This window comes from Ailuropoda melanoleuca, chromosome 7, assembly GCF_002007445.2.
Source record: "Ailuropoda melanoleuca isolate Jingjing chromosome 7, ASM200744v2, whole genome shotgun sequence".
NCBI lineage: Eukaryota > Metazoa > Chordata > Mammalia > Carnivora > Ursidae > Ailuropoda > Ailuropoda melanoleuca.
The window spans coordinates 76,700,869-76,712,258 of record NC_048224.1 but is presented as its reverse complement, the minus strand read 5'-3'; the positions used below and the strand labels follow the sequence as shown (position 1 = coordinate 76,712,258).

The 11,390-nt window shown below is 40.0% G+C and overlaps 1 protein-coding gene across 2 annotated transcripts in view; it reads left to right on the top strand.

Moving 5' to 3' along the window:
* The first annotated feature begins 2,530 nt into the window (after positions 1–2,530).
* The window catches only part of SMAD9 (SMAD family member 9), a 72,940-nt gene continuing 64,080 nt past the window's right edge, over positions 2,531–11,390 (top strand). The window contains exon 1 of one of the 2 annotated variants that reach the window (XM_002930645.4): positions 2,531–2,814. The gene's annotated coding sequence lies outside the window, so the exon portion shown is untranslated. The remainder of the gene's footprint in view (positions 2,815–11,390) is intronic. The other variant, XM_011217477.3, reaches the window with a different exon arrangement.

The window sequence follows — 11,390 nt, the reverse complement described above, 5'->3', positions numbered from 1 at the left end:
TGTTTAGAACTGAAGGATGCCAAAGGCATCCCTAAGCCTGGAATTGGACTACAGTGCCTGTCAGGAGAAGAGCCTCTCTGCTTCTCTGGTTTTCCCTCTTACCCTCTACTGGTTCAAGAGTGAGTGTGATGGCCCCTCCTACAGGAAACCTCCCCTGGCCTTTTTAATAGCAGGTATGATAATCTATCACCTGTCTGGCAATAATGTGTTTAGATTCCTGTCTCCCTCCGTAGGCTGTGTTATCAGAGAGGGAGGGGACCAGGTCTTATCTTATGATACCAGCACCTAGCATAGGTGTCGGGCTCATGGCTGATACTTGTTACGTTTAGTTTCTTTCTTCGACCACCATCCTTTCTCTTCCCTAAGATATTTTGGCGTTTTGTAGAATAAGGCAGAAGAAAGGTTAAGGCATTTGGATTTTTATCTGTAGGCAAGAGAACACTATTAAATTTTAACCTGTGGTCAAAAGAGAACTACCAGAGTGTTTGAACAGGGGAGTCACATCACCAAAGGTGTGTTTGAAAGAGATTGAACTAATTGAAGGGGCGTGGTGCGTCTCAATGGCCACATGGACACCTAGCAAAGCTGGTGAGATGGTGCTTGACACACCACCGCACTGCTTCATGAAAGTCTCCGGCAGCTAAAAATTGGAACTTCCCCAAACAGCAATCCTTAACACACTTATGATGATTCTTGCCGATCAGTTTATAATCCCCACCACTCACGCAGCCCTTGGCCAGGAAACTCAGCCTCCCACAACACACACACATCAATAAAACTTTTAAAAAGTACCCACACACCATTTAAAAAAACATTTAAAATATTATTTATAGCTATTTAACACTTTGCGGGTATTCAGTACAGGTTAGTGTGCTATAGGACAGAACCTGAAGTAGAAAGACTGTTAAATGCACAGGAAGGAGGGAATGCAGTATATGCTTCTGCCTGTCCAAGGAATTTGTTATATTACATCAGCAAAGCAATGGACTGTAGGCCAAAAGGTAGCCTAATTACATAGGGCTTAATCATGCAGTGGTTAATGTTGATGAAGCTGGATTTTACCTTCATTCATGTAACACTTGTGTGCCAGACATAGTGCTAGGCAGTTCAGACCATTCTGTGGCATAGCCTGCGGCTTCCCCAAGGAGCTGGGTGTCTCTGGGGAGAACAAGTAGCAAATGTAAGGAAGCAAGTGTCCTCTGTGCTTTCGTGAAGGTATATGCCAGGTGCTGTGGAAGCCCAGAGGAGCGGTGGGGAGCTGATTGTTGCTGCTGCCCAGGGCGTGGGTAAGGTTTCCAGGACGTAGCAGCGCACAGGCCTCAGGGCAGAGGGGAGGCAGTGGAGGACAAAAGGGATGAGGATTGATGAGACTGGGAATGCAGTTTGAGGAGAAAGGTTGTGAAGAGCCTGGTTTGAACGTGATGCTAAAAGCATTAAATCTTACCCAGGATACTGTTTTTGTTCTTTTGTTTCTTTTTTTTTTCCACGTAAAATGTATAAATGCATGCACAGAACAAAAATTTGAAGACGGGGTGCCTGGCTGGTTCAGTCAGTGGAGCATGGAACTCTTCATCTCGGGGTTGTGAGTTCGGGCCCCACGTTGGGTATAGAGATTATGTAAAAGAAAATAAAATCTTCAGAAAAAAAAAAAGTTGGTAACGTGTGTGTGTGTGGTGACAAGTATATATGTTTGTGACAACCATTTTAAAGGACAAATAAAATACTTTTCATCCCAACCCCTGGAAATACCTACTGTCCCGTTCTGCTTCAGTCTCACAGCAAGGTATGTCACTAGAAAGTGTGACGGGATCTGCTCTGGACTTGGAAGGACAGGGCACTAGCGGCCCAACAGGGAGGGTACTCTCTTGGGGGGTGGGTGGATGAGGGGAGGCCCAGTAGCACAGAGCTGCCAGCGTGGAGCAGACTCATTAGGGACGCCTGGGATGGGGCATAGCTACAAAATACGTGGGATGGTCCATCCATGGGATTTAATGACCCATTGAATGTGGGCTTGAGGAAGAAGAGGAATAAGATTTCCATGGTGTTTTTCTGGGTCTGTTTCTCACTTGGGCAAGTGGTGGGGAGTGGTACTACCAGAAAATATGGAATACAGGAAGAAAAACTGGTTTAAGAAAGCTAATAGGTTCCATAGATTCCATTTCTTTCTCTTAAAAAAAAAAGTAAGTTTTATTTTTTAGAGCAGTTCGAGGTTCACAGAAAAAATTGAGGGGAAGGTCCAGAGAGTTCTCATATATGCCCTGACCCCCACATGCATAGTCTAGGACAGTCTGGACGTCCTCCTCCTCCAGAGGGGCTCGTGGGTCACAACTGATGAGCCTACACTGCACGTCAGTGTCACTCCTAGTCCCCAGGGTGTTGTACATTCTCTGGGTTTGTACGAAGGATAATATCAACCATTGGAGTATTAGATAGAATGGTTTTACTGCCCTAAAGTCCTCTCTGCTCTACCTGTCCACGCCTCGCTCTCCCCAGCTCCTGGCGTAGAGTCCATTATTACGTTGGAATGGATCGCTCTTAAGGATCCTGGAGTGTGGAAGTCAGTGGTGCTCAAATTTTAATTAAAAAAAAAATTTTTTTTTAAGTCAACAGGGCCCTTTCATCAAAGAAGCTTCGTTAAGGAAAGCTGAATGAAGAAGGGCTGCGTGGGAGGACGGTGGCATCTGCAGAGGGATGCGGTGGAGCGCTTTGCCCTTCCCCCGGCATCCACCTAGGCCCTGCTCTCTTGCTGCTGCGTCTGACTGAGTCTCTCTGCTGTCTCCAGAATTCTGAAGAACATCGTTTACAAGCTGCACGGTAAGCAAGTCTGGAGCTGGAAGGAAGGGCTGGTCATTCCCAGATGCAGTGACCTCAGACTCGTGTGTCTGAAACCTGCTGTCTGTTTTTCAGTAGGCGTTTCTTTCTTTGTTTTGTTTTGTTTGGCTTGTGTGGGTCCCTTTCCTTGGGGTCCAGGTGCCAGCTTTGATTTCACTTTGCTGTCATGTGCCTCCGAGTAGCCTCTCCTCATCCCTCTCCCAGGGTGCTGCTCTCATGTGGTGTGAACTTGGAAATCGTATAAACATGCTTGTTTAAACGTGGCCGAAAATAGTTGCAAGTAGGTCCCGTGTGATCTCTTCTGTACAGACTTGGTAACACCTATCTTGGTAGGTGGAACCCTCTCCTGGTTGTCGCTTGTTCTCAGTTAGGTTTTGCACAGATGAAACTGCTGGAGAGTCAAGTTTTATACAGTGACCACCTCCTTTCGTCGGGGTCCATTTATCTTCTCACCTTCTCCCTCTTTCTGACTGGTCCTGGAATGATACAGAGGATATCTGTTATGGCCTCAGAAATATCCACCCACCGGCTCTGCTGGGTGAATAGTAGCACTTCATGCTGATTAGGAAGAAAAGGATGTCATTATTTTGATTCCTAATGCGATGCTAATATGTTGAGATACTGTTTTTCTTTTTACGTAAACATTTATTCTTTTTTTTCTTTTTTGCCTCTGATCTTTTTCTGAGGTTGTTTTACTTGTTCTTTCTTTTTTCTTTTCTTCTTCTGGGCACCTTTTACTTCTACGAGAAGGCATGCAGGAGGAATAAGCTGAAGTAGAACTACTTGTTAATAATGAAAAATAATATTGTTACATTAGTTTACAGTTTTCAAACCGCTTTGGCACACTTCCTCTCCGTATGAAAAGTAGTGATTTTTGTTTCAGTTTTGCAGAAGAGGAAACAGGATCAAAGTGGTTAATTACTTAACGGTCACACTTAGTGATGGAGCTAACATTCAGACTGAAGTCTTCTTCCTCCAGATATTCATTATACCAGTTGCATCTTGTTCCTGGAGGGGTGAGTTCCCTTGTGGGTCATTTTAAACCTGAATAATAAAATACCACACTTATGGGGTGGTATATAGTGTCTCCACACACATGCCGACAATGGGAAGAATATAGTGGGGAATGCTAGAAACTTATGCTGTAATCTTCCCAAGACAGTTTCGAAATTCTCTTATAACAGTCTTATGAGTTACTTACCCTTAACATTTTCAGTCATGCTCTTGATATTCAGAATACTACATAGAAAAAAAAATGTATAGCATTCTGAATCTACTTTAAAAGTGGCCAAAATGATTAGGCATGTTTGTTAGATCCCCTCTTTGTTGCTCTAATGTCTATTCTTCTTCCCTTTCACTACGTTTGGCATAAACAGAATATCAAACAGGCAAAAGAATAATAATTCTGTCTCCAAAACAAGTGGTACTCAGCAACAATAAAAAAAATATCTCATCTCTTTATTTTAAAAAAATAATTCTAAATCTCCACTGAAACTTAAGAAATAACGTCCAGTCAACATTGACACTCTAACTGGAAAATCAAACTAGATGAGTGGTCATGAGAACCACATCCCAGGGATTTAAGTGAGCGTAAATCAAGACTTTCCCAGTGGCTTCTTAAGTATAAATGCCAACGACACCAGTTTACCTCAGCACCTCATGTCATGAGCTCAAGGCTGCCTATTATAACCCCCTCTTAGTTTAGGCAAAATATATCATTTTTAGTAAGGACCTTTTGTTTTATGTGAAATTCAGTATTAATATAAAAAGAAATCAAACTGTTTTTTGGAGTTCTGTTTTAAAATGAGATCGCATGTGTGTTTTACTCACTATGAGGGTTTTGATGTATTTGTGGGCTTTTATTGGATGAGACTCAGGCAGTCATTACGTAGTGACTCTGGGCCACAGTTCACCCAAATCCGGAAATGATGATAAAAATTAACTTCAAATATTTTTGTACTTAGTTGTGTATTATAGGATAAATTTATTAACCCCAAAATATTTTCATGCAGTAGATTCTGTTACAGTCCTATTCCAGGAAGGATTGTAAAGTCAGTTTTATGAAAGAGTGAGTTTCAAAAGTTGTGGACCTTCTAATGGATTTGAAGGCATACAGATTTTGGAGTATTAGTAGATTTTAATACAACTTTATTTTATTATTGTTTTCTAAATATTTACTTATTTATTTGACACAGAGAGAGACAGCCAGGGAGAGTGGGAACACAAGCAGGGGGAGTGGGAGAGGAAGAAGCAGGCTCCCAGCAGAGCAGGGAGCCCGGTGCGGGGCTCCATCCCAGGACCCTGGGATCATGACCTGAGCCAAAGGCAGACGCTTAAGGACTGAGCCACCCAGGAGTCCCAGATTTTAATACAACTTTAAATATCAGATATGGGGCGCCTGGGTGGTTCAGTTGGTTAAGCATCCGACTTCTGATTTTGGCTCAGGTCATGATCTCAGTCTTGAAATCAGGCAACCTGTTGGGCTCCCTGCTCAGTGGGGAGTCTGCTTGTCCCTCTCCCTCCTCCTCCCACAATCCTCCACCCTCCCCCTCCCCACCCCACCCCACACACATGTTCTCTCTCTTTCGAGCAAATAAATAAAATCTTTAATAAATAAATAAATATCAGATATATTAGTTCATGAAAGATTTATATTACTGCTTTCTTTCAGAATTCTCCCAGTTGTTGAATCTATGGATGTTTATTGAATGTAATTATTTGCTTTGAAAGAATTTTATAGTTTGTATTATAAAAATACCTGATTCCAAGAAAATAAATCTCAATAACAGTGATTGACAGTATGTAAAATTACTATTAGTTGTTTCTGGGATAGAAAATATTTTACCATTTACAAAAATAGTATTTCTGGACATTCTTCCATATTTTCCCCTTTTTCCTAGTGTAGAAGCAAATGATATTTTAAAAATAGTACTTCCTTTCTCTCCTAAGCTACGACCATCAGAGAAAATTGATATGTTTACATGAATCAACATTAAGTGGAAGAAAGGATCTGAAAGGCAGGCAGAATGCCAGGGATTGCACATAACCAAAACTGTGCCTGTCCTTCAATGAGTATGGGCTGTTGGAAGGAAATTATCCTATATAATTGGATCTGGGGTGTGTGTGATTTCCTAGCATTTTATGTTATCAGGGATTCTAATGTCTTTCAAGTCTTCCATGTACCAATGGCACATTATTTTCCATCTCAAGATTAGATTTTAAAAAAAGAACTCAGATTTTGGTAGAGGGAGACTTTATTTGTAAAATCCTTTGAAGGTAGCGATGAAGCAAATTATTATAACATGTGGAGTGCGATTTTTCGCATTAAATTCATCACACTGTTGTGCAACTACCACTACCAGCCTTCTCCAGAACTTTTCATCCTCCCATGCTGTACCTCTGTCTCCATTAAACAGAACTCCCCGTTCCCCTTTCTCCCAGTTCCTAGTAACCTCTGCTCTACTTTATATCTTTACAGATTTGCCTCTCCTAGTTACCTCGTATAAGTGGAATCAGACAAAATTTGCTTTTCTGTGTCTAGCTCACTTCATTAGTATAACATCTTCACGTTTTATTCATTATGTAGCCTGTAGCAGAATTTCCTTCCTTTTTGAGGCTGAGTAATGTTGCATGGTGCACGTATACCACATTTGTTTATCCAGCCATCTGTTGATGGACCCTTAGGTGCTTTTTCTCCTTTTGGCTGTTGTGTATACTACTACTGTGACTATTGGTGTACAAGTATCCGAGTACCTGTTTTCAATCCTTTTGTGTGTATATATCTAGGAGTGCAATTACTGGGTCATTTGGTAACCCTACATTTAATTTTTGAGGAGCTGCCAAACTGTTTGACACAGTGGCTGAGCCATTTTTTATCCAACAATGCACAAAGATTGTCATTTTTCCACATCCTTGCCAACACTTGTAAGTTTCGGTTTTGTTGATAATAGCCATCCTAATAATTATGAAGTGGTATCTCGTGGTTTAGATTTGCATTTCCTTAATGACTATTGATGTTATGATGTTATCATGCAATCATATTATTGACCATTTATAGATCTTGTTTGGAGAAATGTCTATTCATAGTGCTTCATCCACTTTTGAATTGTATTGTTGGTTGGTTGTTGAGTTATAGGAGTTCTTTATATATTCAGGATGTGAATCCCTTAACAGCTATATGATTTACATGGCATGTTTTTTTAATGGAAAATTTCTAGAAAATCTTGTGAACCTATTTCCCACCTACCTCTGTATGTGATTTTTTGCATTTAAGAATTAGTTCTGTGGAACTTCATAACATATGGTTATATAAATAAAGGGAATCACATATTTTTTAAAGCTTCTTTGCTTTTAAAGCCTACCAGTCTTAGATCACATTAATTTTGAACAAATCAAGGTTAGATTAGAGGATATCTAGCCAGCATAAGAGATAACAGTTCAGTGTGTGATATAACTTTCAGTGACACAGCATTTAAACTGCAAATGAAATTAGAAGGGACATTTGGCCTTTGTAGGTTTAGAAATTTGGATCACCGAAGAAAAATTAGCTGCCGTCTCCTAGAGTCTGTTTTTTCCCCTCAGTGTCTTCCTCATTTAAAAGTGTTTGTGAGAGTTCTAAATCACCTACATTAGAAATAGGAATTTTTAAGACTTGGTTCCAGTTTCACTTTTGACATATTGATGTATTGATAGGGTTGAAAATCCGGCACAACTAAACCAAAAACCAAAGACATTTAAAAAAATTGTAAGACCTTTTGAACAGGAAAAGGATGATAAATATTTTTAGTCTCACTTATATGTGGAGTCTTAGAAAAACAAAGTCAAAAGCAGATATATAGAATAGATATGAGATTGTCAGAGGCTGGGGATGTGGTTATGGGCAAAGTGGGTGAAGGGCACCAAAGGGTACAAACTTCCAGTTATAAAATAAACAAAACGTGGAATGGAATGGAATTGTGGGATAGTTAACAATACTGTATTGTATATTTGAATGTGGCTAAGAGAGTAGATCTTTTATTTATTTATTTTTTAAGATTTTATGTATTTATTTGAGAGAAAGAGCATGAGAGCAAGAGAGAGAGCAGGAGCAGGGAAGAGGGGCAGAGGGAGAGGGAGAAGCAGTCTCCCCGCTGAGCACGGAGCCTGATGGGCTCCATCCCAGGACCCTGGGATCATGACCTGAGCCGAAGGCAGCCACTTAACCGAATGAGCCATCCAGGCATCCCAAAAGAGTAGATCTTAAAAGTGTCTATCACAAGAAAAAAAAATGGTGACAGATCTCAACTAGACTTACTGTGGTGATCATTTTGTAATATATATAAATAGTGAATTACTATGTTGTACATCTGAAACGAATATAATGTTTTATGTCAATTATATCTCAGTCAAAAGAGATTTTAGGAAGAATAGATTAGAGGAGAGAAAGAATAAGATTAGAGGGGAATGACCAGGAGTCAAGTTCAAGAAATGAAAATCTAGGAGAAGTGTCTCACCTCCTGGCACTGGGGGCAGGATAGTTCTTTGTTGTGGGCGCTGTTCTCCGAGTTGTACAGTGTTTAGCAGCATCTCTGGCCTCTGTGCACTAGACGCCAATGGGACCCCTCCCTCCAGCCAACTTGTGGCAGCCAAAAATGTCTCCAGACATTGCCAAGAGCCTCGCAGGGAGCAAAGTCATCCCTCATTGAGAACCCCTGTCTAGGGTGACAAGAGCCTGAGCTAAGTTCTAACAGCAGAATGGTGATGAAAAAACTTCTGGTAGAAAAAAGACAGTCTCTTCAATAAATGGTGCTGGGAAAATTGGACAGCTACATGCAAAAGAATGAAACTTGACCACTCTCTCACACCATACACAAAAATAAACTCCAAATGGATGAAAGACCTCAATGTGAGACAGGAATCCATCAAAATTCTAGAGGAGAACATAGGCAACAACTTCTATGACATCGGCCAGAGCAACCTTTTTCACGACACATCTCCAAAGGCAAGAGAAATAAAAGATAAAATGAACTTATGGGACTTTATCAGGATAAAGAGCTTCTGCACAGCCAAGGAAACAGTCAAAAAAACTAAGAGACAGCCCACGGAATGGGAGAATATATTTGCAAAGGACACCACAGATAAAGGACTGGTATCCAAGATCTACAAAGAACTTCTCAAACTCAATACACGAGAAACAAATAAACAAATCATAAAATGGGCAGAAGATATGAACAGACACTTTTCCAATGAAGACATACAAATGGCTAACAGACACATGAAAAAATGTTCAAAATCATTAGCCATCAGGGAAATTCAAATCAAAACCACACTGAGATACCACCTTACGCCAGTTAGAATGGCAAAGATAGACAAGGCAAGAAACAACAATTGTTGGAGAGGATGTGGAGAAAGGGGATCCCTCCTACATTGTTGGTGGGAATGCAAGTTGGTACAGCCACTCTGGAAAACAGTGTGGAGGTCCCTTAAAAAGTTAAAAATTGAACTACCCTATGACCCAGCCATTGCACTACTGGGTGTTTACCCCAAAGATACAGATGCACTGAAGAGAAGGGCCATATGCACTCCAATGTTCATAGCTGCATTGTCCACAATAGCCAAATCGTGGAAGGAGCCAAGATGCCCTTCAACAGATGACTGGATTAAGAAGCTGTGGTCCATATATACAATGGAATATTACTCAGCTATCAGAAAGAACGAATTCTCAACATTTGCTGCAACATGGACGGCACTGGAGGAGATAATGCTAAGTGAAATAAGTCAAGCAGAGAAAGACAATTATCATATGATTTCTCTCATCTATGGAACATAAGAACTAGGAGGATCGGTAGGGGAAGAAAGGGATAAAGAAAAGGGGGGTAATCAGAAGGGGGAATGAAACATGAGAGACTATGGACTNCTGGGAAACAAACTCAGGGCTTGGGGGGGGGCGGGGAATGGGATAGTCTGGTGATGGGTAGTAAGGAGGGCACGTATTGCATGGTGCACTGGGTGTTATACGCAACTAATGAAGCATCGCACTTTACATCGGAATCCGGGGATGTACTGTATGGTGATTAACATAATATAATAAAAAAATCATTTAAAAAAAAAGAAAAGAAAATAAATGGAAAATAAAAGGAAAAAAATTAAAAAAATTAAAAATCATTAAAAAAATAAATAAAAAAATTAAAAAAAATAAAAATTAAAATTAAAAAAAAAAGAAAAGGGGGTGGGGGGGAGGAGTGCAAAATTTTGAGGAGAGGAGAGGAAAAAAATTTCTGGTAGTTAAAATTTATTAAGCATCTACTATTTCCCCGGCTCCAACACTAGGTGACATAATCATTTAACATAATTGGTAATAAATATTTATTAAATTCCTATATTATACAAAGGATTGGAGCTACAGAGATGAACAAGACAGTCAAGTTCTTACAGCCTTTGTCATTTAATAGAAGAGAGATATATGAACAAACAGATCATGATCCAAAGTGGAAATAGTCATGTGTGTAAGATACTGAGAGGAGAATTCCGAAGTCACAGAGGCCTATGAGACCTGAGCTGCATTTGAAGGATAAATAGTAGTTTCGCCTGCTGGAGTGGATTTTGCAGGGGGGGTGGTGAACTGCCCGTGGTCTTTCTTTTTTTTGCTAAGATGATGACCAAGTTGAAGCAAAGCTCTCTCCAGGCCATCACCACTGTCCAGGGAATAAAACTCCCAGACCATACATAATGAAACCTAGGATGACAGCCTGGGGCAACTGTACATTTTCCCTGAGGCTTGAGTAGAGCAATTAGCACCTGGCACATCCCAGAGCTATACAGTTTTAGGGCTAGTTTATATATTTCATGTATTGTGTTCACAGCGCCAAGAGGATAAGGAGATGCATATCTAAAATGCCATAATAAGTTGAACTCTGCCAAATTATATTGATAACACTTTGTTGATTTTGGAAAAAGCTAAATAAGAGGCATATTTGCATCCTGTGGTTAACAGTTTCTTTATTAACCAGTAGGTGCACTGTAATGGAACCTAGAAACAGATGGAACTATATGGCTTTATTTGTGAAGTGGCCATATATTGTTTAATCTCATGGCAGCAGTATTTGCTATTATGTAAGAAAAATAGTTATTCAGTGGCAGGTTATATAATACATATTCAACAGGAGTGATCTCTTCATCCTTCCTTAATGATTCACATTTTTAAAATTTTGTAAATTGAAAAAAAAAAGTAAGGAACACCAAAGAAAATTTGCCAACACATTTATTGTAAGCTGCCCTACATGTACTCAAGCTCTGCTCTTTCTTCACTGGCTTCGGTCCCATTAGTAACAATACTGTTCAGACTTGCTGATGTCACTACCCAGTTATTTAATTTGACTAAATGTGATAGATGTATTTATTTAAGATTTTGTTCAGAAGTTTTTTTTAAAGGTCAGTATGGTACTTTTACATTTCAGGGAATGTTTTGTGATATGATTGTAAAATTACATTAACTTATCAAAAATACTTATTTACTTATACTAAAAGCTGTGGAGACTCGAGATAAGATGCAAAAGCTGTTTGCCCTTTCAGTTCACAGA